At 36.2% G+C, this 27,782-nt stretch overlaps 1 protein-coding gene across 1 annotated transcript in view; it reads left to right on the forward strand.

The window, feature by feature from the left end:
- Positions 1-367: 367 nt before the first annotated feature.
- FOXP2 (forkhead box P2) overlaps positions 368-27,782 on the forward strand; it is a 322,160-nt gene continuing 294,745 nt past the window's right edge. The window contains exon 1 of the mRNA XM_058528649.1: positions 368-452. The gene's annotated coding sequence lies outside the window, so the exon portion shown is untranslated. The remainder of the gene's footprint in view (positions 453-27,782) is intronic.

Genomic DNA, 27,782 nt, shown 5'->3' on the forward strand with positions numbered 1-27,782 from the left:
GTTGGGAACCTTGAGATGTAAATAGTTTTATTCTATAAATTATAAAATTTAATCACCAGAAGTTTAAACCTGCCAAATCAATGTAAGAGTGGGAAATAAAATCTGCAGTTTTAGAAATGCATCTCATGCTGTCTCAGTGGTCCTTGCTTTGTACCAAACAATGGATTTACAGTTCTCTAAATTAAAATGTAGAAAAGCATTTTCCTACTTATTTGAAGATTCACAAAACAGTGAATGTATTAACAAGTATCTTTATTGGAAGTTGAATATGTTTTGTGTTCTATGAAGTCATTGAGCTAATTGTGACATATATTCAAAGTTACTTTTCAAAGCAGTGACAATTTTTTGTCCCTGTTAACAGGGCTACTCTAATGTGATGCTGGGATTGAATTTACCTAGGACTCCACGTCAAGGTTGACTTGAAAGTCTTGTGGAAGATCTGGAAGAAATAGGTAAGTGGCCCTTTTGGTAATAGTTCTCTTTCGTTCATTGTGCTTTGTCTTGTTTTTCTAATGTTTATTTTATTCTTTAATTTTTTGGTTAAATATCTTTGCCCGAAGGTTGAAAAAAGTTATCAGTGAACCAGAGAGACATGTCAAGTATGGCAGTAGAACTATTTACCACTGTCTCTTCTCTTAGGCTTCCCATTCACGGCTTCTCATTCACTCCTTGCTGTGTATTCTCTTCCTATTAAACTTGGTCTCACTTTTTTTGAAATTTAACATAAATTTATTTGGAATGTGAATTTGGTTTTGAAATATTGAAGGGAAATTATTAGGCCAGAAAAGCACTTGGAGTATTTTCTGTTACCATTATGCTAGCCTTTTATTACTGATGTTTTCAGTATTATTTTATTAAGATTCAATTGATATTAAGGTTTTTGGGGATCTAGAAATGTCAGAAAATAAAGAGAATAACATACTAGTAATGCTTTTTTTCCTTGAAAGTTTGATTTTTTTTAAACTTCGAGACCCAGCAAATCAATTTTTAGAAAGGATTTGTTTTCTTTTTAATATTACACTTCTTTAAATCTAATGGTAGTTTTCCTTGATATTTACAATGTCAATTTAGAGAACTTTAAATCCATTGTTTTGTACAAAGCAAGAACCACGGAAACAGCATGTGATGCGTTGCCAAAAGATGCAGATTTTATTTCCCATGCTTACTCAATATATAAAGTTTCTGTAAAATTAGTTTTTCAGTGTCACTGTGGATCTGTGGTATCAATCAAGCAGTATGTCATAGGTGGCCAAATCTGTAATAATATAATTATAAAAAGAAAACTAAAAGAAATTTTAGGTGAAGAGTTTACATCATCGTTTCTCTCCCTAGTGTTTATCCCCAGACTCTTTATCTCTCCCAAGAACCATGGTGCCCTGGCTTCTTCAGAATTCTTTTTCTTTTCTTGCCCACTCCACTCAGAATTCCTTATCCAGGGAGATCACCATACGTATAAGACAGGCCTCAGGATGCTCACTGTTCTGCCTCTGTTGCTCTACTCATTTCTAAAACTTTCTCCAGAAAGAGACTCCATAACTTCCCTGAGAGATTTTTGTCAATGTGCTTGAATTATAGTCAGATATTTCTTAGGTATCTTACCTACAATTTTGTCTACTTTATCATTTTGCTAGACATACAAACAAAATGATTCCACATTTATTTAGCATTTAAGTTTTTTGAAGTGCTTTAGCAACTTTTTATTTCATTTTACTCTTTCATTAAACTCATTAATTTCACTCTTGCATTGCTTATGATGTAAGTAAGGCTAACAGTATTATCCTTTGTTTAGTAAGTGGAGAAACTAAAAGACAAAGAATTTAAATGATTTGGAAAAAGTAATATAGCTTGTTCTGATTTTACTGCTAATAATAAACAATTAAGTGTTATTAGAACCATATCTGCTAACACTCAATCTTATTTTTTTCTGAGTTGTATAATTTATGCTTACTATAGACAGTGGTTATGTTGATATATTCCATCTTAGTAAGACCTTTTAAATTATAATTATAAAATTATATAATATAATACTAATAATATTATTATAAAATTATATAATATAATAATAATATTATAATATTATATAATTTAAATTATAATTTTTTGAGTAATAAGACATTTGTTTTGATAATAGCAGAGAGATTTTAGATTTCTAAGCAGTAGTTGCCTGACAATGAACATCATGGAACCATGAAAGAAACAATTTTTAGAAAATAGAGTGTCTGGGGCCGGCCATGTGGCATAGTGGTTAAGTGTGTGCGCTCCGCTGCTGGAGGCCCGGGTTCAGATCCTGGGTGCACCCTGACACACCACTTGTCGGGCCGTGCTGTGGCAGCGTCCCACATAAAGTGGAGGAAGATGGTCATGGATGTTAGCTGAGGGCCAGTCTTCCTCAGCAAAAAGAGGAAGATTGGCATGGATGTTAGCTCAGGGCTGATCTTCCTCACCAAAAAAAAAAAAAGAAAATAGAGTGTCTTCTCAAAAGGGAACATAATTGTGTTTGAAGTTAGTCCTTAAAACTGCTTCTCGAACTTGTTAATTAGACTTTTTCTGGTCATATGCTTATAGTAGCAGTTTTATATATTTTGAAGTGAAGACCAACCACATAGGTAAATAATGCATATGCATGATGCCAATAGTTCATCTTAATGGAAAAATACTTTCTGAAAAAGTGTTTTTTCATGGAAATATATAGAATTATATTTTTATCTGTATATAAAAATATATACAGTCTGGTAGGTACAGGTTTGCATCCTTATAGCCAATTGTTAGTTTTTTAAATCAACCTCAGTTAATTTCCTTAAATCTTTGCACTTTGGTTTTCAAACAGTAAAGTGAAGGACAGATATACCTGTTCATTGGATTATTGTAAAGATTTAGCACTTGATACAGAGCTGTTTTCAAGAAATATTAATTTTCTTCTTCCCTTTCCACTCCTCTGTTCCCTTCCCCCCCAAAATCCCTAAAGTGAATCCCTTGGTTGAATCTTCCTGTTTTCCAGCAATTTATTTAGTATTCTCCCCATTTTACCTCTCAGAGAGGTTAACTAACCTGCCCAAGGTTATACTTATAAAATGGGAACTAAAATGTTGTTTCATACAACTTAGAGTGTTTATGTATATGGGTAAATGGGTAGTTCGGTGAGTGTATATGTGTATGTGCATATTTTACTTCATGATATTCATAATTATTATCAGAATTTCCATTGTAAGAGTATTAAATCCAAATAAAATATCAATTTTAGTTATTTCAATGGAGTAGAAATAAACTTCATTCACATACTTATGGAAAAATTGCTATAAGTTTCATGATACTTCTTAAAAATTAGGCATCATACATGACAAAATATTTGCTCTAATTGTCAAATCATTGAAATGTAAATGGACTGTGCAGGATGCTTATTTGGCTGAGGAGGGGCCGGGTCAGCATTCAGATACATGGTGTGCTGACATTCCTGGGCAAAAAGAAGCAGAGCAAAGACTACAGATAGAGAGCTATAGAGTGTAGCTGAGATTGCCAGCTTGGAGATCAGATTGCCTAGATTTGAATTACGGTTCCAAAACAAACCTATCATATGTGAAAACTTGGGCAAATTGTTTAAACTCTCTGTTCCTTAATTTCTGAATCTAGAAAATAGAGATAATAATACCTACTTCATGGAGTTGATTTGAGGACTAAATGTGTGAATATATATAAAAGGCACAGTAAGCATTAAAATAAAAGTCAGTTGCTGTTTTGTTCTCTATTATATTAGTTTCAAAGGTTGACTGTATTGTCCAGGCCACTTGGCAAATATCCTGCATAGCATTCTAATTGTGGTCCAAGAAATGGTAAAAATGAGTTGATTCTATAAATGTGCTCTCTGTGTTTTAGTTAGCGTGTTTTCTATTGCTATGTAACAAGTGACCACATATTTAGAAGCTTAAAACAAGGTACACTTATTATCTCATGGTTTCCATGGGTCAGGAGTCCAGGCATGGCTTAGCTCAGGGTCTGCAATCAAAATTCTGGCTAGTCTGCATTTTCATTTGGAGTTCAGGATCTTCTTCCAAACGTACTGGTTTGGGAGCAAATTCAGTTCATTGCAGTTGTAGGACTGAGATCCTCAGCTCCTAGAGGCCAGCCATGGTTCCTATCCTTGTGGCCTTCTCTAAATGCAGTTCACATCAAAGCAGCTTGCTTCTTTAAAGCCAGCAGGAGAGCTTCTACTGCATGCCATCAAGATAGAGTCATATATGTTTGTGTGTTAATGTAATCGTTGAAGTGATGTCCCATATCCTTTGCCATGTGCTATTGGTTAGAAGTAAGTCAGAGTCCTGCTCGCATGCAAGGGCGGGGAATTATACAGGACATGAACATGGGTCTATTCTGCCATAGCATGGTAAACTTCTTAGTTTGAAATTCATGTAACCTATTATTTTATATTTTTACAATTATGTAATAATTAATAGAAAAGGAATATTGTCACTAATTGTAAAATTTTATTCTCAGATAGTTATGCTTACAGTATAACTCCCAACAGACCATTTCTTCCTGACTAATATTTATTCATTATTTCAAGCTGGCTAACCATGAGACTAAATACAGCCTACCTTGGTACTTAATCCTCTTTAGAATCTGACAAAACCCAAATATCCAAACTTTTCTCCCCATTACTCTAATATGTATACCTTGAACTATATGCCTTACACTTGCCCGCATCTTTGTCAATGTAAATTCTGTTGTTTCTTTCCTTTTCACCATCTCTTTAAAGCACATTTAAATTTCTTCTTCTTCTATTACACTTTTCCTGTTTCTTTCCTCCTTTTTAGCCAGCCCAGGACTTTTCCCACATAGTATTCTATCTGTATTACCTGCAGCCTTGCATATAATAGTATCCTAAGAAATATTCATTGAATATATAAAATACCTTCTTGATTTAAAACATAGGTCAGTTTGAGAGTTATATTCATTTTGAGAATCATATTTCAAAGAATGTTCTTCATAAATTATCTACTCTTACATTGACTCAGTGGTCTGAAGTGTACCTCAAACAACCCTTTAAGACTCCATTACAATTTACACATTTGGAACTGATCGCACATGGGAAGAATGTGAATAATTGGGGTCCAGAGGGTGGGCTGTGGTAGGCAGCCTGTAAGATGGTCCTTAATGATCCCTGTCTCCTGGTTTTCACAGCATTGTGTTTTTCCTCCCATATTTACGAGAGTTCGTCTGTGTGGCCAATAGAATATTGCACAAGTGATGGTATGTTGCTTTTCAGATTAGGTTATACAAGATATTAAGATGTCTGTTTTGGGTGTTCTTTCTTTCTCGTTTCTATTTCTCTCCCTCCCGTTTCCCTCTCTGCCTCATGACTTGCTCTGGGGGAGTCTAGCTGCCATGGGGAGGTCCCTGTGGTGAAGAACTAAGCTCTCTGGCCAACAGACAGGGAGGAACTGGCAATAACCTGCAACTTCCTGAGAAACCCTAAACCTAAACCACCCAGCTGAACTACTCCCAGATTCCTGATCCTCAGAAACTGTGCAGGATAATACATGTTTTTGTTCTAAGCTGCTAAATTTGGAGATATTTTGTTATGTAGCAATAGATAATTAATGCATTATATAATATTTTCCTCCTAAAATTATTTCCACAAATTTCAGCGCTGTCCTTGGCTTTACAGGGAATACAAGGATTAATAGTACACACATATATGGTCTCTGAAGTGAACGTAATGGTAGAGACAGTCATGTGTATTTGTAAGATGGTGAGCCAAGGGAGAAGAAAATGTGAAATGTTTAGATTTCGCCTGGAATACTGATTTTATAATAGACAGAGGCCACTTTTATTCTCTTGCCCATCGATCACGTCAGTGTTGGAGAGACATGCTTACTTAGGACTGGGTTGGTCTGGATGCTGGTCTGGTACTGGTTCTTTTGTAGAAGAGCTGTTTGGAATAGTTAAAAATACTCTTACCTTTACAGAATCTGAGCTTGAAGAAGCTATTCTACTAATCTATCATGCTAGTTTTCTGTTGTTCGCCTTTAATGTCCTTATAGAGTTGAAAAGAATAGAATTGCATGGAAGTCTCTAGATTTTGGGTGCTATGCTTTTCAAGCGTTGAGTTCACTAGAAAAATAATACATTTAGTGTCCAGAAAAGTGAGTTGAGAAAGATGTGTCAGCAAGTAATAGAGCAACATTTTTCAAATAAATTCACGTTAAACCATCGCTCCAAAATTTGCTCCTATTGATTATACTGTGATGATAGAAGCTGGGCAGAAAATACTGCATTATATTAAAAAAAGAGAAAAAATAGAAGCTTGTTTTTATTTAAAAAAAGTTGACATTTATAATTTTAAATTTGTGGCTTAGAGTTAGCCACTAGTAAAATTTTTGATACCATTATACAAAATAGCAAAATATGGATTTTTAACTGGCCCGCTTTTCAATTCAACTGAACATTAAGTACATTTTTAATGGTCTTATTTGCTGGGAAGAGCACCATTACAATAACCTGCTTTTTACAGCCCATATCAAATATGAACCAGCATCACTTATTACAAAGTTTGTGCTTTGGGAGACATTTTCACGGCATCTAACAGTACTGCCCCACATTTCTTGGAATTACTCTTTAATGATATCATTTTCCAAAATGAGTTGTTGCTAAAACTTAAGGATTGTTTTGTGGTTAAAATCTAATCCAACAGCTATATCTAAAATGTCATACAGATTTGTAAGGAAAGGTCCTCTGAAACTGCTGTTATGTTAGTAATTGTATGAAAATGTTACAGAAGAAACGCTGTGCTGCTTGAATGTTTTTAGGTTTTTCTTTTCCTCTATATGATAGCTGAGGGGTGAATATGAAACCTCCTTTTTAACTGTTGGCAGTTCAAGTTTTTACTATTGTCTGCTGGAGAACAGAGGACTGTTACTGTAGGTGTCATGTAAAATAAAGTTAGAGTCTGAAGCCTGCTTTTAGCTGTCAGCCTTATTAAGGAGCTCTTCATGTGTTGAACCCAGCACCTGGTATTGTATAAGTGATGCATGTGAGAGCCTGGGGAGAGCTTTCTTTCTCTTCACTGTGGCTTTATTAGGTCTTGTTCACATTTTTGCTGTTGCTCTGCCTTATCCAACTTTCTAGCTGCAACTCACAGCACAGTAGGTCTAATATAGATTGACGCCTTTGCCTGAAGACTGATTGAAACTTGTGTCTCAGAGTTGCTAATGCTCACTGAACCATTTTATTGAAGATAAAGTAAATAAAATAGATTGCCATATGAGAATTCTCTGAAGTCAAATGGAATAATTTGGCAGGTTTAAGCCCATAAAGAAGGCAAAGCAGTGAAACAGATGTGAATACTTTTTATGTTCAAAATATCAGGGGATAAATATTCTTGTTATATTGGGCCTAAATATTCATTTTTGTCAGTACAATTAAATTTTAAACATAATTCCCAATTGACATATTATTTTTGGTTTTAAACAATGAGTCCTCTGTAAGAGAGTAATGTGAATAAAAATTTTTGAGACTACAATATTTTGATGATTTTTTTCTTTGTCGTCTTCTGACACTTAAGTGCATGGATCAGTAGCCTCAGAGAATTTAATAAACAACGCAAATGAATGGATTTTCCCAAGTGCACTCTAGAATCTTACAGTTGGAAAATAACAGTAAACCTTAGCTACTAAAACATGCTGGTAATCTTGAGTGTTTTCTTCATTAATTAAGAGTACATGTTCACATGAGAACAACCTTTTTTGGAGTCCTGTAAAGTTTTTTTCTTTTTTGATTACAACTGTTAGGTTTACATAAAGAATTATAAAATGTATATTTGTGTATATTATTATGTGAAATAATTTTGGGAAGGAAAAAATAAGAAGAGTGACCTTAGCATCTTGAATTCTATGAAATTATAATAATAGCATATGATACCATAATAACATATATTGACATATTTAATTTGTAAAATATAAGGATCTGAGCACTTGCATGAAGATGTGTGGAAAGTCTGATGCAGAGAAATGAAGATCTCTTATTTGATTGCCTGGGTCAGATTAAAAGTAAATGTTTATAGAAGAAAGATCAACAAAAGGATTTTGTTAGAAAAGTTTCTGAACTTGCTAGTTAAAGACAGTGTTTCTCTTCAATCTTAAGAATCTATCATGTTAATACTTTCTCCTGTAATTTCTTTTGTGGCTTCTCCAAATTAAAGATAATTTCAGTTTCTTCCCCTCTTACATGTGTAGTTAATTTTAAAAATTTTGCTAATACATTTCATTCGTTTCTCAGGTAATGATTATGCTTACTTTTTAATTATTTCCATTAAATGCATTTTTTCTTGTCTCTAGTTACCCAATAGTCCATCAGCTCTCGCAACTATTAACTATTTATGTCATAATTATTTCAGCTAACTTGGTCATCAATTAGATGCAAAGCGTACATTACATTTTCATATGAAGAATGAGCCATCTTAAAGAAATCTTTGACATTTTTTCTCTTTTAAGTAATGTTATCTATCAGTCAAGAACTGTTGTAGTTCTTCGCCATGAATTTGACCTTTTTTCCTCCATAGAGTTGAGTCAGTATCAGGGTTCAGGTGTCTCCAACAGCATGCAAAGCTGAATAAGAATAAACATGCTTCCTGTTTTCTTGTGAGTGAACTGAAAGAGAGGTTATCACATTTCAGTTTTTCCTCATGTAGTAAGGCTAAAAGTATAATTAGTATCTATTAAATATTGTTGAATAATTTTATATTCTTAGTGTTCTAGTGCCCTTGTATTTTATATTTGTTTATATTAATTATTATATTCTATACATATTTCTCTCTGATTAATGAGAAATGTTCAAGTTGATTCCTCTATCCAGAACTACATCTTATTTCCTGTGGACTCCAAACATTTATCTCCTTTAAGATTTTGGTTTTTTTGTGTGTGTGTGAGGAAGATCGGCCCTGAGCTAACATCTGCCAATCCTCCTCTTTTTTTGTTGAGGAAGACTGGCCCTGGGCTAACATCCATGCCCATCTTCCTCTACTTTATATGGGACGCCGCCACAGCATGGCTCGCCAAGCAGTGCCTTGGTGTGCTCCCAGGATCCAAACCGGCGAACCCCGGGCTTAAAGCGCTTGTGCCACCGGGCCGCCCCCAAGATTTTGGTTTTTAATATGAACTTGCCTTCAGGAATTCATGTGTTAAGAAAAGTTTTATTGAAATGGGGAGAGCATTACAGTGAGACTCTGAGAAGCATTAGTCCCTTTAACAATATATTCTAGACATTTAGCAACATACCAAACTGCAGAGCAGAGGAACTTGTAGTAGGAGAGGTATATTTAATGAGTCAGTTCCTGATCTCACCTTTGATTTCTTCATACTCAACTTCTCTCTGGCCATCCCTTGTTCCTTCTTTACTTTTACACTTAATTGTCCTTTTCACAGTCATTTAATGTCTCTTTATATTACTAGTTCTGGGATAGTATTCTCTTGGTGTTACTGTCTGGTCCTCAGATAGCATCCTGGGCTCCACATGAGGATGGTGATGATGGTGATGATATCTGACATTTATTTAGTACCAGGTAATCGCCAAATGATTTGTCAGTTAATACTCACAACCTGTGAGTTAGAGACCCTTATTATCCTCATTTTACAGATGAAGGAGTGGAGCCCAGAAGGGTTAAGTGATTTTCCCAAGGTATGCAGTTTGTGTGTGGCAGAACTGAGATGTGAACTAAGGCAGGCTAGGTCCAAAGCCCTCCAGTGCTCCACTGCCCAGGACTGTTGCACAGCCTCTCGTCTCATGTGGTTCTACCTGCAGCCCAAAACACAGTATGTATTTAGGCATAAAGAAGTTTATGGTGCAGTTTATCACTCTGTATATTAAATGATTGGAAGGTAGCCTAGTCTAACTCAGTTAACTTCTGGATTATAGAATACATTTAAAAATAAATCACATTTCTTCTTTCAAATAGAAAAACATGGACTAAGGCATGAAAATACTAGTAAGTAAGAATCCATTAAATCTATTTAAGGAATCTATGAGAATGATTTATAATTAGTGTTTTCAGTCAGTTGAAAGGGATTGCTTCATAATTACTTTAAAATTTTCTTAGGCTGACCATATATTCCAAACCTTATTTTTATTTTCACTACAGGTTAGCAGTTTTCTTATATAAGTATAACAAAGATAAGCTAGACTTTAATTCTGAAATCTTAAAAATATATACCTTATAGCTAGATGACCATATTATATATCATCCAGGACACTTTTGAAAATAAAAAGGATTCTGTTGTTATTTGGTATACACTGGGACTGTTTGGGGTGAAGATGTGTGGTCACTCTACCTGAAGCAGACTCTACTGGTTGTTGCTCCAATATCCTTTCCTCTCTGCTAACAGAATCCTGATGTTGTTGGGATGTACTTCATTATTCCACATGGCATATACTCCATGGGAAACTGACCCCATCCACAGTTCCAGTGGGTGGATACTGACTAGTTTAGGCCAATTATGATAATTCCGTTCCCTTGCCAGAAATTCTTTATTTATACTTTATTATTAAATTAATAAATATTAAATAATGTTAAATAACTCCATTAAACTTACATAAATAAATAAAATTGGTATTTGATTAATTAATATGTTAGACCTGAAGCCCTTCCTATCTCTTGACCAAGTGAGAGACTCACTTTCTTTTCAACTTAATCCTTTTTTATTTAGATTTTTTTTGTTACTTGAAGCTATAAATATTCTAATATACTCATTTTAATCATTATTTGAGGAGTTGGACCCTAACTAGACTTTCACTTTACAGGGCTCTCTATTTGCATAATGCAGAGTCAGCTTAGGGAACAGGCTGAGGAGCTTAAGGGGGAAAACAGGAATGGGAGTTTATCTCCCAAGAGTTCAGACAGGTTATTAAAAGTATAGACAAGTGATTTCTGTGTCTTTTGTCTTCTGAAAATAATTTAAGAAAATCAAAAGGATTACACAGTAGCTGTTTACACTTTTAGATTAGCACAGAAATATTCCTAGAAATTTCTGAGAAGTTTTCCTACAAGAAGGCTTGTTCCAGTTTTTCCAGCCCCTGTTCCTACAAACACACACACGCGTGCACACACACGCACATGCACACACAGATAAAACTTCACTTTTGGTGGGATTTTGAAGGGAATAGCAAAGAGATTTAAACTACCATTTTTTTTTTCTCATCTGAAGCTAGCTGCTTCTCTGGTTCAACTTCTTGTTGTCCTACTATAAATTAGGCTATTAGGTATATGGATTCTTATGTTTCCTCATGTCATGGATGAGGAATCAACCTAAATAACCATGGGAAAGAAAACTGGTTAAGTAAATTATAGCATATCTAAACAATGGAATAACAAAGAATATTTAGGTAAGTCAATATTTCAATAACATATAAGGTTTGCTTAAACTGCATAATTATTCGTAGGAAATTTACTAGAAAACATATATTCTGTATATATATGCACCAAAATATTATCAATGGTTATTTTGGAAGATAGTTATAAGATTTTCATTTTCTTATTTATACTTTTCTATATGATTTAAACTTTGTTCATTAAACATGTATAGTAAAAATAGTAAAATAAAATAGAAAAAACTTATTAAATCCTCAACCAGTTGCAATTCTCTATTTAGTGCATAATTTACTGCTCTATACAATTGCCCAGGTGCCCCATTGCTCAAGCATTCTTAGTAATCAAGATTTAATATATCCTTGCTCGTGTTTCTATTCAGGATTATGACATCTTTCAAGACAATTATGTGGTGGATCACATGGCTCAAGAGCCTTTAGAAATTGGAATTTTCATGCATAAAGGATTTTTTTTTGATATCTGTGCACTTTTCAAAACACTTTAATGTTAGCTACTAAATTACTTTTCTTTTAGAATTGTTATTTATAAAACCTGAAAAGCACTCCTTTCTACTGTGTAAGCTAATTTATAAATTCATTTTAAGAAGGGACTGACTAGGCCATGTGCTTCTTAACCCCATGAGACATAAGCCCATTGTTTATAGCAAATATTTTTTAATTCTCCCTTTACTAATACAAAATGAAATTCTTAGATATGTTTTAATACGTATAATTTCAGTATAATATAAAATGTAAATGATTGGGCATGACTAAATTAGAAAATCTTATGAAGTAGTCATGTCGTTGCCTTACTTGTAGAATAACTATAAATATGATAACTAGAAATGCAGTGATACATAAGCTGTCATTAGTGCTATTTTTCAAAATGGTGAAAATTGGACAAGTTCTGAAGAAAATAAATATAACCTTGATATATAATATCACTGAACTCTTAGCTAATTCAGTGTGTATTAAAAACATGAAAATATACTTTGGATTTCATATGTAAAATAAAGTTAGGTCTAGTCAAAAGATTTTTATTTTTATTGATATTTAGAACAAGTCTTGCAAGATGCAATAGCATTCTTCATTATTGCAGGATGGCTGGGGAACATAACTTCTGCCTACACTTGTTAACAATGTCTCAAATTGTTGTTACAACCTAAAATTCTTCCTCATATTTCTCAAACTCCCCTTAAAGCAGTATGGCCCCCACTGAGAAGCCCTGGTTTTGATGTTGAGAGACCTGATCTCTTCTTTGTCTCTGCTACTATCTGTGAACTTAGACAAGTCTGTTTATCTCTCTGAAGCTCAGATCCATGATTTATTGGTGAAAAGTGATTTTTTAAAAGGCGTTTTGCACTAAGCTCCTGTGATCTCTTTTAAGTATCACGTTTTGTAATTCTGTAAAATAAAGTCTTTTAACTTTTGTCAGCATAACTTGGAGAAATCCTCTAAGAATGTTTGTTCAGAAGGACTTACCTTCTTATATGACTCCATTGCATCTCAAGGTCTGGTCAGCAACCCAAATCTCCAGTACTTGGCATTTGTATAAATTCTCTGTGGCCTTCTGTCTTACTTTTTAGTCAGCTCGTGGAAGGTTATTAAAAGGGTAGGGGTATCACTTATCACTGAACAGCAACATTTGAGAAGTTGAGCATTTGTGTTGGATCAATGTGATAGAAAGAGGAAGTGTCTCTGAGGCTGGTGATTAGCAGAAGTCAACCCATTACTTACTCTTATTGAGTTTTAACTGTAGATTTCAATTATCATCATGATTACTTAACAATATTTATTGACTGCTCTCTTCCATGTATTTCCATATTTTGATTTTTGTTAACTAATTTTAATGCTCTTTAGGAATTTCCATATTATTACAGTGGTTGGTAGAGCACACATTTGCACATATGCAAATATGAATCATTCAGAGAAATGACGATATACATTGTCTTTACAACCACAATGTACTGTGAAATTTTGATGGTGAAAATGTATTGGGTTATTAGAAATTTATGTAGATGTTCAAATATTAATTTATTTAATGCAAACTTATATGGAACTTCCTACCTGCCACATACTTCTCTAAGCAGATTTAAAATATTAACTTAATCTTCACAATAACTTTAAGAGGCGGTAATAAAATCCCATTTTAAGTTGAAGAAACAGAAACATAATTAGTAATTAGGAAGGGTGGAGCCAGAATTTAAACCAAGGCAGTCTGGTTCTAGAGTTTATTACTTTAAGCTAGGAATTATTGTGGTGGACACACGGTACATAGGGTGACTCCATAATGAGTCACGCCTTTGTATAATCCCCTCCCTTTGAGAGAGGGCGGAGCCTGTGACTTTCTAGCCAACTGGATATTATCGCAAAGGTGGTGGGATGGTCATGCTTGTGAATATTTATGTTACATATGACTCCATCTTAGCAGACTGGAGCAAGAGATTATCCTGCTGGACTTGTAGAAATAAGCTACTGTGTTTTGAGATGGCCTGTGAAATGGCTGCGTGGCAAGGAACTACAAGCAGCCTCTTAGGAGCTGAGACAACCCTTAGCCTACAGCCAGCAAGAAAATGGAGCCCTCAGTCCTACAAATACAAGGAACTGAATTCTGTCTGCCGTCATGTGAGCTTAGAAGAGGACCTGCAGCTCTACAAAGAACACAGCCCAGCCCATACCTTGACTGCAGCTGACCCAGCTCAGCTGCACCCAGACCCCTGACTCCCAGAAATTGTAGGGTAATAAATATGTTACTGTAAGCTGCTAAATTTGTGTAATTTGTTACACAGCAATAGACAGCTAATACAATGATGAGTAGTTGAAATAACACCCCATATCTCTTATTGTTAAATAAGTAATTCTCACAGAAAATGTGAAACTTGAAATGATTTTTGAAGGATAAGGTTGAGCTGTTTGGAATTTTAACTGTACATGATTGTGAAAAATCCTATACACGTTATAAGAAAGTGTGATTGAAGGTAACAATATTTACGTTTAGGAAGATTTGAAGATATCTTTGGGAAATAGGAGATATTTATTAAAGAATTTTCTGATACTTTAAAGGAAATTTCAACTAATAAAGTGAATCTGAAAGTCGTTGAGAGATTTTAGTAGAAAGCTTATTTGACAAAAGCACTGGCGGTGAGAATAACTTTCATAGAAGTATTCATCTTTCATGCCCTCTACTAACCAGTCCTTATCTTTTCTTTGTAGATCATTTTTACCTTTGTTTTATAGTTAATCTTTCTCAGAAATTAATTTTTATTCTTCATGTATCCTTAATCTGTCACCCTTTCCTACGTGTTATATGTCTTAGAAATCTGAAACTAGTATCTATGATTTTGAAAATATACTTTAATCTCAACTTTTTGAACAAATTATTTAGTTTTTTTGCTGCTCAGTTGTTGGTCAGTTGAAAACTGTGAGTCATTATGATCAATAATTTACAAAATAAGCTAAATAACGTTAGGTAAAAGTAGAACACTGATAGCATAATTAGATTGATGCTTCAAGAGTGAGGATAACATGAGATATTTATTCAGTTATTCATTATTTTACATTTTAGAGCTATAGCCTTTATCATAAATTTATTGAATACCTTAATAAAACTCTATAATTGTTTAATAATTTTTTAAGTATAATGATCAAAGTAAACATGGTGTTGAATATTTAATAGAAGGACTTTAAATGCAATTGTCATTAAATGTTAGATAACTGGATACAATGAATAGCTACATTTTAGTTTACATGATAACAAATAGGCGTGGAGATCTACTTTAAAATGTTTAGATTTCTTACCATAGGATTGTTTGTTCATGATATTGTATTGTAAGTGACCTAGTATTTATGGCCAAAGAAGATACCCTTTAACAAACAAATACTTTAGCTTCTACAGGTCTTTAATTAATATGGCTTTCTGATTTTTACATCTTAAACTCTTTCATGATCAACCACTTGGGGGATGGGAAGTGTGTGTGTGCATGGGGGGCTCAGTGCTGGACTGGAGAATAAATAAAATGTGTAAATTTTTTAAAAAGTATCATTTGTTGTTTTATTGTTAAGATAGAATTTGTATGTGAACATTCTGTTGAGATTCAGATTATTTCTATTCTTTTAATAATCTGTGTTCTCTTAGTTGTACTTTGTCTTTACTGATAATTGTTAATATTTCCCATATATTCTCCTTTGCACATTGGAAGAAATTGCTTGAAATGTTTCTGTAACAACTTTAAAAGCAAAACATTTAAGAATAGAACACAATTCTGCATGCTCAAGAGAAGACACATTACATATATAGTCAATAGTAAGCTAGATATCTCATATAAATTTTATCTTAAAATATTTTTATGTAGTTTTCATTATGGCTTCTTATTCTGTTTATCTTTTATCATTATTGTTTATATCGTTAATATGAGAATGAAAAAATACAGTATGTTGACCTCATTTGACTTTTTTGACGTTTAGTCAGTTAAAAGGTTTGTAAGATGTTTAATTACCAAATGGTATGATCATTATTCATCTCATCATTTGATATATAATGTCAACTGAATTGTCTCCCTGGAGTGCATTGTGTTTCACAGATCAATAGATTTACCAAGAGCTTGAAGGAGAGCTTTAAACATTCATTGAAAAGAAGGAAAAATATATCTTTCTTGTAAAATGGCTTATGTAGTCATTTCATCAGCTTCATGATTATTTTATTTACTTCTGTGAATAAATCTCCTTATAACAATAGTTTTAAAGTATTACGGCTCCTCTAAGTAAATTAAATTATAGTGTTAATCAGATTTCTTTTACTCAAATGCACTGAAAACTCAATAAAGAAATACAGAGGCAGATTTCTTGAATAAATTCTGCTTTTGAGATTAATCTTGAATGACTTTTGTTTAAAATACAATTCTCAGTATTCTATACCCCTTTAAATAATTCTTAAAAAACCATTATTTTATATTATACCCAGTCTTTATTTGTTAAGAAGAAATTGTTACAGTGAGAGGTTTGGGACTAATAGGGCAGTTGTTCCTTCTGGCCCACCCCTCGATGCTCACCAGTCCTGACCGAATCTCATTGAAGTGCAGTTAATAATAAAAACATTTAAAATTCATTGAGTGCTACTGTGTGCCAGCCTCTTCTAATCACTTTACATGTATTAACTCATTTAATATCTCAACAACCTTTGAGGTAGCTATTGCTATTTCCATTTTTACATATGAGTTACATAACTTGCCCAAGGTCACACAGCTAATAAAGAGAAGAACCAAACTTAGAACCTTGTAAGTGGCTCTTAACCACTTATGCATACTGCCCCTTGGGCACGAGGGGAGAGTAATAAGGAAAGTACTGGAGTTTTAAAATGCTATATCCAAACTAATGTTTGTCTTTATGAAAAATAATCTAAGCTGTCACTTTTTGCTATACCCCTAATCTGGTGATTTGGAGAATGGAATTTACATATTAGAGTGAGATGCTCAATATTCTATTAGATTAGCCAGAGAGTGTCAGGTCTGGTATTGGATTTTACCCTACTTACAGTATAATAACCTATTACAATATAGTCAACCTATTACTGTTGCATGGATGCTGGCAGAAGACATGAAACTCCTAGATCAGAGACAAAGCAATGTATTAGTTATAGCACAGCAAGCAGCATGCACATCAGTCAACACATGAGTATTAGTTCCCCTTGTTCTCAAGTGCTGGGGGCCAACATGGCCCAGGTGGATGCTGTGCACACAGCGGGTATATGTTACAGCTGAGGAACTCTGAGCTATGGAAATCTACCGCTTTATAGAAAGCAGTAACCAAGCCTGTTCTTTGTCCCAGAGGGATATAATACCTCATTCCTCAAAGTTCTTCACTGCAAACATTACCCTGAGCAATGGACCAGGTGAAGAGAGGATAGGGCTTGCATTCTTGGTACATTCGTAAGAGCTGTAGGAGGGCCAGATGCTCATGGAGGAATGTCTTTTTCAACTTTGAATCCTATACTGGTTAGTTTCTTATTGTTGCTCTAACAAATTTCCACAAACTTTCTGGCTTAAGACAACACAAATGTATTATCTTACAGTTCTGGAGGTCAGAAGTATGAAATGGATCTCGTGCTCAAATCAAGGTGTCAGCAGGAGTGTGTTCCTTTCTGGAGGCTCCAGGGGATAATCTATTTTTTAGCCTTTTCCATCTTCTAGAAGCCATTGCATTCCTTGACACTTGGGCCCCGTACATCTTTAGAGCCAGCAGTGGCTAGTTGAGTCTTTCTCATATCACATCATTTTGACATTGCCTCATCTGCCTCCTCTTCCACATTTAACTACCCTCTGATTACAGTGGGCCCACTGGATAATCCAGGATAATCTTCCTATTTTAAGGTCAGCTGATTAGTAACCTTAATTCCATCTGCAACCTTAATTCCCCTTTGTAATACTATAAAGTAACATTTTCACTGGTTCCAGGGGTTAAGATGTGGACATCTTTGGGAGGCCATAGTTTTGCTTACCACATACACTGTCTTGGCTTTTGGTGAATTTTCACAAGTTGGCTACCCTTTGGCCATCTGATTAATCTGACTGACAGAAGTTGAGATCAAACCATTCAATTTGTCTCATAAAGCATTTAATTAAGGCTACTGTTAATAGGATTCCAAGCTGTAGGGTAAGGACAATCTGCAGTATTGATCTCAGTTATGCCCCTAGAGTCCCGGACTCAGCCAGTTTTAAATAAATACCAAGAAATACTAGTTGGTCTTATTTTAGCCAGCCAAGTTATAGTGTAAGGCCAGTCGGTATCTATTATGACCCACACGAGGGAGTTTAGACTGACATGCTGATCTTTGGTGCTATTGCCTATAATTACAGGGGGAAACAGATGGGTCAAAAAGGAACTACCCAGTGGAGAGACATTCTATGGCCCATTCTCCCTCATATATAAGCATGTAACTCGAAGTGACCCATGACTCCTCTTTGATATTTGTTGCTAAGCTTTATGTGGATCATCATTTTACATTAGTTTGGTGAAGTCACGTGGGCAAGGTCACTGAATAGCTGTAGCTTTGATTGCCATATACTCTATAACCCAAGGCCAGTTGGGCATCAGAAGAAATGTATGAATTTATATCAGGAAGATTTAAACGAAGTTTAAGGGTCAAGAAACGTTAATTGTTCCTCTCTTCTCCCACCTTCCAGGATCTAAGATGCTCCTTCCTCAGTGCCTACGTGGACCACTGTAGGGGGCGAGTGAATAGTATACTCAAGCCAGGGGTCATTATACTTATGACCTACGATTATGTTAATTCAACTAGAGTATACAGGGGACTGAACTACAATTAAGTTTGAATTCCCTAGATCCTCTCGTAACTGGGTTGCCACCTGGAAGATATACTAACCAGATTTTCTGGGGATTGCTGTTAGGATGAATAAAAACGCATCATGTCCAGGAATGGTCAGGGTAGAATCCCAAATTTTCAAAATAGGTCTGTATAACCCTCGCCCCTTTGATCCTGATCATTATGCAGGAGATGGTCAGAAAGAGATAAACACTGTCTTGGTACAGCTGCTTTCAGTGACCAAACTGCCCTGCTGAGGTGGGAAGAGCAAGAGGAGATGAAGGAAATAGGATCATAAATCTTTCTAAATTGCTTTTTGAGAAGGCTTTTCCAGTCCCTGACAATTCAGATGCCTGTAGAAGGTGGGGAGCATGGACTGTTCATCAAATACCTTGGCTTTCAGTTTATTGTTGGGGAACCTTTGTGATAAAAGATACATTATTGTCAGACTGTAGATGTTTCAGAAGCTGAAATATGACATAGTTATGTTTCAGGGGCCACAATAGTGTGGCCAGAGTTGGCTGATTAGACTGTAATCTTAAAAAGTCTCAACAGCAGTGAAGTACCAGCTGTAGCCCTGGGAGAGGGAAAAAGGTCCAATATAGTCAATTTACCAGAAGCAGGTGGAGTCAGTGCTGTTGAGAAACAATTTTCCATGGTTCTCTTGCATTTCTACACATCTTGTGAGCAGAGGAACTACCTGCTCTTTTGTTGCAGAATATCTCTTCAAGAATGTTCATACAGTGAGCAGTCTTGGAAGATAGAGATATAGCTTTCATTTGGAGCAGAGGGCATGTTTGTTCACTGTCCGTTATAATAAAGACTATATATCCCTCTGGGATAAAGATGGGACAGGCTTAATTCCCATTATTAAATAACCAGGTTCCCTAAGCTTAGGATCTTCTCCTATAACATTACCACTGTGTATACTTGGTCTTGTTTGCATCACTCTGTGGAAATTGGAGCTCAGGGAATTGGCTAAGTTATTAGTTTTCGTGTTAGACCCTTCACAGTACTTGAGAATGGTATGTGAAATGTGGCCTCCTATACTGCTACACCAATGAACCAACTTTTGGCCAGTGTTGAAAGTCTTGCATGCAGTGGTAGCTTCTGCATCAGAAACATAGGAGTCCTTTATTGTGTGTCCAGTTTATGATGTGGATACACTGCCATGTCTGGTATGATAATGGACCCCGGTAGCAATGGTAGTGATCTCTCTGGGGCAGGCTTGATCAGCGTCTTGATTCCATTTGATCTCATCAGAGAACGGGCTCTTACTGTGGGGCCTCCACAGGAGTGACCCAGGCTATCTGATCAGCAGCCACAGTTTCGTTCCTATGGTTTTCAGCCCTAGAGGTACATGTCTTTAATCTGCGAATCTGTGGTCTTCCAAGTGGCAGGCCATACAGCTGGGCCATTGGTAACAGTCCAAGATTTAGTAAAAATATAGCTAGCTTGGTTCTTCAAAAGGAGTTTTGGTTGGGGCTACAAGGACTGCCTTGAGTTATGCTCACTGAGCAGAGTGAATAAGCAGCAGTAACCTAAGGAACATCATCACATTTCTATTTAGCCAAAGTATCAGTGAAGCAGGTGAAGGCATTTAGGAGAATCTTTGTGACTTAAGGAACCCATTGAGACAGCAGCTTTACTTTTGGTTGTGAAGTTGGGGAGAAAGTTTCCTCCAAAAGGGTAGCTGCCACTTGTTCATGTAAAACTAAGGTATCACTAGGACCAGGGTAGATGACTCCTGAATGTACCATTTGCGTTTGAATAGAGAGGACTCTGAGGCTCCTTTACTTCTTTCAGACAGCATGGGGAGTATGTGGACCAGAGACCTTCAGTGCTCTGAACCACCTCAGCAGTCTCCACTGGGTAGTTTTCATATAGTCTAATTGGATGTGCAAGCCTATGATATTGTATTATAAAACTAGATACAGTTTTGTATAAAATGACTGTGACTCTTTGACTAAATGGAATTTTGAGGCTAAGAGCTATATCATATTCATCTTTGTATCCCTGGTACCTAGCCTAGTGCTGGTACATGGTAGGTACTTAATAAGCACTTGCTGAATAAGTGAATAAATAGGTGACCACATTGTAAATTTGAAAAGAGGTTGTGTTGGCAATTGATAAAGTATGTCTATCAAATCAGGAGACTATTTTTATTAATAATGTGTTGTCTGCCTCGTTATTATCAACAGATGTGTGTTTTGTGGGGTTTGGCATCAATATTCTACTACGACTATTAGGAAAATGGATAAAGTAATGTTGCTTTTTGTGTTTCATGTGCAATAATTATATAGATGACTACTTGTTTAACTTCTCTCATGCATTACTGCTTACTTCTGAAAGGAAAAAAAAAGTGGTTCCAAAATAGAAGCATTACCTTTAATAAAAGCATCCTGACAGTTGCCACAAAAATGTGACAATGTGAAAGTTACATATACTTCACCTTCCTTAACATTAAATAAAGTTAACCCAGGTTATCATCACTGTCTTTGTAGTGGCTTTTTCCCAACCTCCATGAGGCTTCATTGTTCAAATTTCCCCTCTGGGAATTTTATAGGCAATTCCCTGGGAATTTAACAGAGAGCAAAAGGAAACTAATGTTCACTAAGCAAGTAAAATGATTTGGGCATTGTGTTAGGCACATTTTCTGGTTTATCTAATTTAATAGTCATGAGCACCCATTTTATAAAAGAGTAATCTGAGGGGCATAAAGTTTTAAGTACTGTCAAAGCCCACTCAACTAGTAAGTGTTTCAGTTAATATTTAAACTTAGACTTATCTGGTTCTTAAGCTTCTATTCTTTCCATTAGACCTCAGTTATTCAACCGCTTTCAACTGATGGGACCCCGTGGTTAACACGAATGTCAAGCATCCTGTTGTATGGAGGATTATATTCTTGACTAGAAGGAGTGTTCCTTACATCCCTACCAGCTGGAAAGTTTTTGAGTTTTCCTTTCTGTAGTTTGTATATAAAAAAATCACTATGCACACTACATAAATACAGTCAATTCTCATTATTCACAGTAATCATGTTCTATGATGTCACCACAAACACTGAATTAGCAAATATTGAACTATTGCTCCTAGGGGAAATACAGAGAGAGGTTCCTGTGAGCCTCTGGCCACAACATTTTCATCAACTGATGAATACATAACCTTATTTTATTTGTGTTTCCATTTGAAAACACCTTATTTTAATATATATTGTTGATTCTTTAACATTGAATTCATGGCCATCATCACTGTAGCTCATGCCTGAACGAAGCTTATCTAACTAACACACATATATTCTTCATAAGGCACATCACAGCCTCCTTTCAGTTAGGAGCACTAGACAGCACTGCAGCATTGCACTGGGAGGTATTTCACACAGTGAAACCACCAACAAAAAGCACAAACATGGCACTAAATAGACTGCTAGAAGGACCCTTGTTTACAGTATGAGAGCTGAAACAAGACAACACAGTGTCACCTTGTTCGACCTCAGCTAGGAACATGCATGTCAGGAGACTCAAATCTTTTGCTGCTCTGTGTGTGTCTATGAAAGACCAAGAAAGTACTATGAGTGTAGATTTTGGAGTTACAAATAAATTTTAGCACGTAGGTGAATTGGCAAATATGGAATCTGCAGAAAATGAGGAATAACTCTGTATGTATTTTTTATATATATGTATATATGTGTACACATACACGCACATATATAATTATTAATATATTTATTTATTTATTTATTTTTTCCCCCAAAGCCCCAGTAGATAGTTGTATGCATAGCTGCACATCCCTCCAGTCGCTGTACTTGGGACGCGGCCTCAGCATGGCCGTAGAAGCGGCATGTCGGTGGGCACCCGGGATCCGAACCCGGGCCGCCAGCAGCGGAGTAAGCGCACTCAACTGCTAAGCCACGGGGCGGCCCACATATATAATTATTAAAGACGCTTTATCAAAATACACATTACTCTCATTCCCCAACATTATGCTCTCGACCAGTGCATTTATTCAGCATATATACTGAGCATATGCAGTGTGACAGGCACTGTTATGGACCTTGTGGATATAACAGTGAACAAAACAAAGTCCCTACCTTCATCAAAGTGACAGGATATTTTTTAAAAGTGAATAATATGCCAGGTGATGATAAGTGCCATAAAGAAAAATAAAGCAGGAAAAAAGGATAGAGACTGCTGTTGAGACTTATTTTATATAAAGTGGTCAGGGAAGGCCTAACTGCTGTGGTGGGCTTAGAGGAGAAGCCTGTAGTAAATGAGGGAGCAAGTCCTGTGGATATATGAGAGGAGAGCGCTTCAGAGAGGGGGAACGGCAGGTGCAAAAACCTAGGCAAGTTACATGTTTAAGGATCTGAGAAGAGCAAAGAGGCCAGTGTCACTGAAGCAGAGTGAGCCTGGGCTCTAGGAGATGAGGTCAGAAAGTCAGCAGGGGGCTGTTTTAGAGTCTTGTAACATGGAGCCTAGCAACGCCAAAAACCTCCTGTATAAAACATTTTTAATTAAAAAAATTATCCTTTTCCCCCCTAAAGAAATAAATTGCCCTGTAAATAATATAAACAACATTTTGTTATTAGCAACTGATTTAAGCACTTGATCCCATTTCAAAGTACCTTCTGGATCCACCCACCAGAGAACTGTCCTGGACATCCCCACTCCTATCTTACTCTCAATGTTAGGACAAGGACATGCAGTTTCTTCTTCAAGTTTGGTTTAACTTTTCCTGAGGAAGTGAAAGAGTTTTCAACTATTTGTTTCTGATGACTTCTGAATTAAAATTATAATTTTTCATTGTGTCCTGCCCCATCCTTCATCTTCCTTCAGCATTCTGTGCACCTAATGAGTTTCTCCTCCTCTTTTCCCAATTCTTGTAGTTGTCCCAATGTATTATCTGTTCAGGGACAGTCATTAGAGCTCTAGCTCATCTTATCATGGCCTGACAGTAGATGTTTTTGAATGTAAGTAGTAGATTGAAACCAATAGCTTTAGATACTTTATTGCAGTGAGTCAACTTGGGAAAGCAGAGAGGGTAAATGACACAGTGACAGTCTAAAATTGTAGGATAATATTTAACCCATACAGTGCTTTGCTCATAATAAATGCTTGGTAAATCCTGGGTAATTAACTAAATGAATGGAAGTAGTGAATGAATTAAAAAAAATGAACAATGTAGGTAGATTTGGCTCTGTGTGAGCTCCACTAAAATGTATACCGATTTCAATCACTTCTTACTATCTTCACATCTGCCATGCTCTTCCAAACCACCATCATCATCTTTATTTTTACCATTGCCTTCTCTGTCTAACCCCTTACTTGATCCCCTGCAGTCTGTTTTCGGCATAGCAGTTACAGAGACAGTTTTTTTTTTTTTTCTGGCTGAAGAAGACTTGCCCAGAGCTAACATCTGTTGCCAATCTTCCTCTTTTGTTGCTTGAGGAAGATTAGCTCTGAGCTAACATCTGTGCCAATCACCTCTATTTTGTATGTGGGTCGCTGCCACAGTATGGCTGATGAGTGGTGTAGGTCGGTGCCCAGGATCTGAACCCTCGAACCTGGGCCGCCGAAGTGGAGCACACCAAATTTTAACCACTACGCCACAGGGCCAGCCCCAAGAGAGATACTTTTTGTGTGTGTGAGGGATATTAGCCCTGAGCTAACATCTGTTGGCAATCTTCCTCTTTTTTCTGAGGAAGATTGGCCCTGGGCTAACATCCGTGCCCATCTTCCTCTACTTTTTATGGGACCGCCGCCACAGCATGGCTTGATGAACAGTGCGTAGGTCTGCGCCCCTGATCCCAACCTGCGAATCCCGGGCTACTGAAGCACAGTGCGTGAACTTAACCACTACTCCACCAGGCCGGCCCCAAGAGATACTTTTAAAACCTAAATCATATCATGTCACTTCCGCATTCAAAACCACCCCCCTCCCCTTTTGCCCCAGACTCTGCTGCTGTCTTCTTAAAACCTGAAAATGGTCTACAAGACCTTGTACAATCTGATCTCATATCTTACTAGCCTCCCTTTTCTTCACTCTGTTCTTGCCACATGAGCCTTCTTGCTTTTTCTCAAACACACTAGACGCTCCCTCCTCAGGGCCTTTGCAGTGGCTGTTCCTTCTGCCTGGGTTTACTGTTCCTCCAGGTATCTGCATGACTAACTCCATCACCTCCTTCAAGTCTTTGCTTAAATGTCACTTTCTCAGTGAGCTCTGCCCTGATACTCTTATTTAAATTTGCAAATCTATGGCCATGGGGCCGGCCCCACGATTTTTAAATTTTAGTAACTGTCTTCACCCACTAGAATGTAAGTTGTTTGGGGTGTGGGGAGGAGGCTTACTCAAGGTTTTTTTTTTTTCCTCTTGACATACTTCTCTTGGATCTAGACCCATTTGAATCCTACCCGTGACTCAAGTTCCAATTCAGGTATTCAGGTGAAAATTCCTGGCACTTCTCCCCTGCACCATATCTTCTGCTTAGCACAGTGACTATCTTAATACTACCAAAACATATGCTCATTTTAGTAGGAAAATTAATAAAGAAAAATCTGGGCATTCGTTATTTTGGTTCCTGGCAGCTGGTTTGTGTGGATTTATACTGAATTAATTGGGCGTTGTCATATAGATGACTCCAATTTGCACACTTTGAATTCTATTTTATAGCCATTTACTTAATAACTTACTGTGCTGCAGAGCCTCAAATAGGAATTTTTAACATTCATGTAGATGTCCCTGAAAAATCTGCTTGTTTCTGTCACTGATGAAGATTTCACATTTGGAGTCACATTGGAATTCTAGTTGAAAACATCCTGTTTCTTCCTGTTCTGTAGAAGAGTAAGTTGGGATTGCCAGAAGATTGTTCAGTATCTTGGGGAGTTTGAGTCCAAGACTTGCATCTGACCGTGAGTTCCTGGTCTCATAATACATACTTCCTTTAGTCACTGTTTTCGAGCACCCTGCTCCCTTTACTTTCAGTTATGTCTCCTCTGATTTGTTGGTTGTATACTGCTTGCACTGGACTACTCATCATTTCCTGGTTACGTCATGCTGTTCCACGAATTTGCATTTATTTTTGATGCCCAGAAGAGCCTCCCTCTTCTCTGCATCTTCTCTTTATCACTTCAACCTTCAAAACACTGCTTATAAGTCACCTTTTCTTTGAGGTCTTCCCTGATTGCAGCCAGGTAGAATTTATCCCTACCACTTGTGTTCTTGTGGCATTTTGTTTATGCTGCCACTGCTATAGAACTACTCATTATTTAATTCACTTGACTGTGTGTTTTTTTCTGTTTCCCTGCTCCCATTTCACCATGTTGTGACTTCTTTGTTTACTTTTATATTCCTGGTACCACGTTCAATCCTGATTTCCAGGAGCCGAAAAGATTTAGTGGCCTAAACCTTCCTAGTTATTTACTCATTCTATCCTCTATAGTAGGAAGGACTTATATATGCTCAAAATATTTGAGGAGTCATTCTGAAGGTCTCTCATGAGTGCTCAACTCAACTGTTCCACAAGTCTGCTTGTTGTACTTTCCAGCCCTTGTTCTCAGGTTACCTTGAACAATCTTGTCAGACTTACACAAAATAGAGGGTACCTCTCTGCACAGAGGCCACAGCCTTTCCAGCCCCACTCTGTGAAAGCAAAACCTTTCTAGCTCCTGGCAAACTTAGGGCCTAGGAGAAGCAGAAGGCCTAGGGAAGAAAAAACGGGAAGGGCCAGCCCCACCTTCACCAATGATCTAAAGCTCTCCACATCCTAGAGGTTACTGTGCTCTTAAGGCCACATTTAGTTTATTAAATATCAGATTTAAAATTCTAAGCTGAATAATTTGCTTTGAATTATTTTGCCACTGTTTGAACTTCTCCAAAGAAAAATGATTTGTTCTACATTTGTATGACAAAAGGGATATGCTGATGGCCTCTCTCCTCCCCCCAAAAAATTTTAAAGGAGGGTAGGTGTCAAGGCGCCGTGCTGTTATTGCAACCATGGATATCTAGTAACCTTTAAATGAAATTTTCTAATTAAAAATAGCTTTCATTCTACTTCACCAGGAATTCTGCAACAACTCAGTACTTGGAGCAGTATCTCACAGTTTCTGGACGTTATTCTCTACTTTCTTTTTCAGCAAATGTGTATATATACAAGGCACAATGGTTAATAGAGAAATGTATAAAAGATAATTGCGACTCTCAAGATGTTTTTGCAAGCTGGTAGGGTCCCGATGACGTGTACACAAAACAAATTAAAATGCATTGAACATTCGTTCCAGGTACTTTTTGTTTACCTTATTTCATTTTAAATTTCTCAAAAATTTTTAAAAATAAGTACTTTATCCACAATTTGCATATGAGAAAACTAAGACTCATAGAAGTTAAGTAGTCTGTCCAGCTAGTAAGTGGAGAAAGCCAGGCTTAGTCTGTAGGCTTTTCTGTCTCCAAAGCCCATGTACTTTGACTACTATATGTTGATGATTTTATTATTAGTTAAAAATAATTACCATAAGAATTTCAGAGAATTATTCTATACAAGATCTCATTTTTGCCCCTGCTATATATAGACACACAACATTAAAGCACGTATGATCTCATTCAATCTTAACAATAACCCTATTAGATATGTATTATTTTTTTTCAGTTTTACAGACAAGAAATCTGAGACAAAGAGAGGTTAAGTAAAATGTCAAAATCTACAAATTTTAAGTGGTGGAAGCCTGTATTTGAAATCAGATCTTCCTAAGGCTAGAGGCCACATTCTAAGGAATGTGGTTACCTTGTCTTTACAGACCTAGTGTTCACATTTGTCAGTGTCAGATGGTTAAATATAGAGTTTATTGTAAATTAAGTCTGTGTTGTGTTATGTTTCATGTACTGATTTGATTGTGTGTTCATACAAAATCATTTTGTTGTATGATGTACGTGTGTGTTTGTGTGTGAGAAAGACTTAGATTGTGTGGCTGCTCCTCATATTTGACTTCCTATTTAAGCTAAATTAACTTTTATTGTCATGGATATCATAGTGAACTTGTGTGTACTGAAAGCATGAATTCTTTGGCAGATTTATATCTAACTCAATATCTTTAGTTTGTTGCATATTTTATATTCAATT

Source organism: Diceros bicornis, chromosome 3, assembly GCF_020826845.1.
Source record: "Diceros bicornis minor isolate mBicDic1 chromosome 3, mDicBic1.mat.cur, whole genome shotgun sequence".
Classification (NCBI taxonomy): Eukaryota; Metazoa; Chordata; class Mammalia; order Perissodactyla; family Rhinocerotidae; genus Diceros; species Diceros bicornis.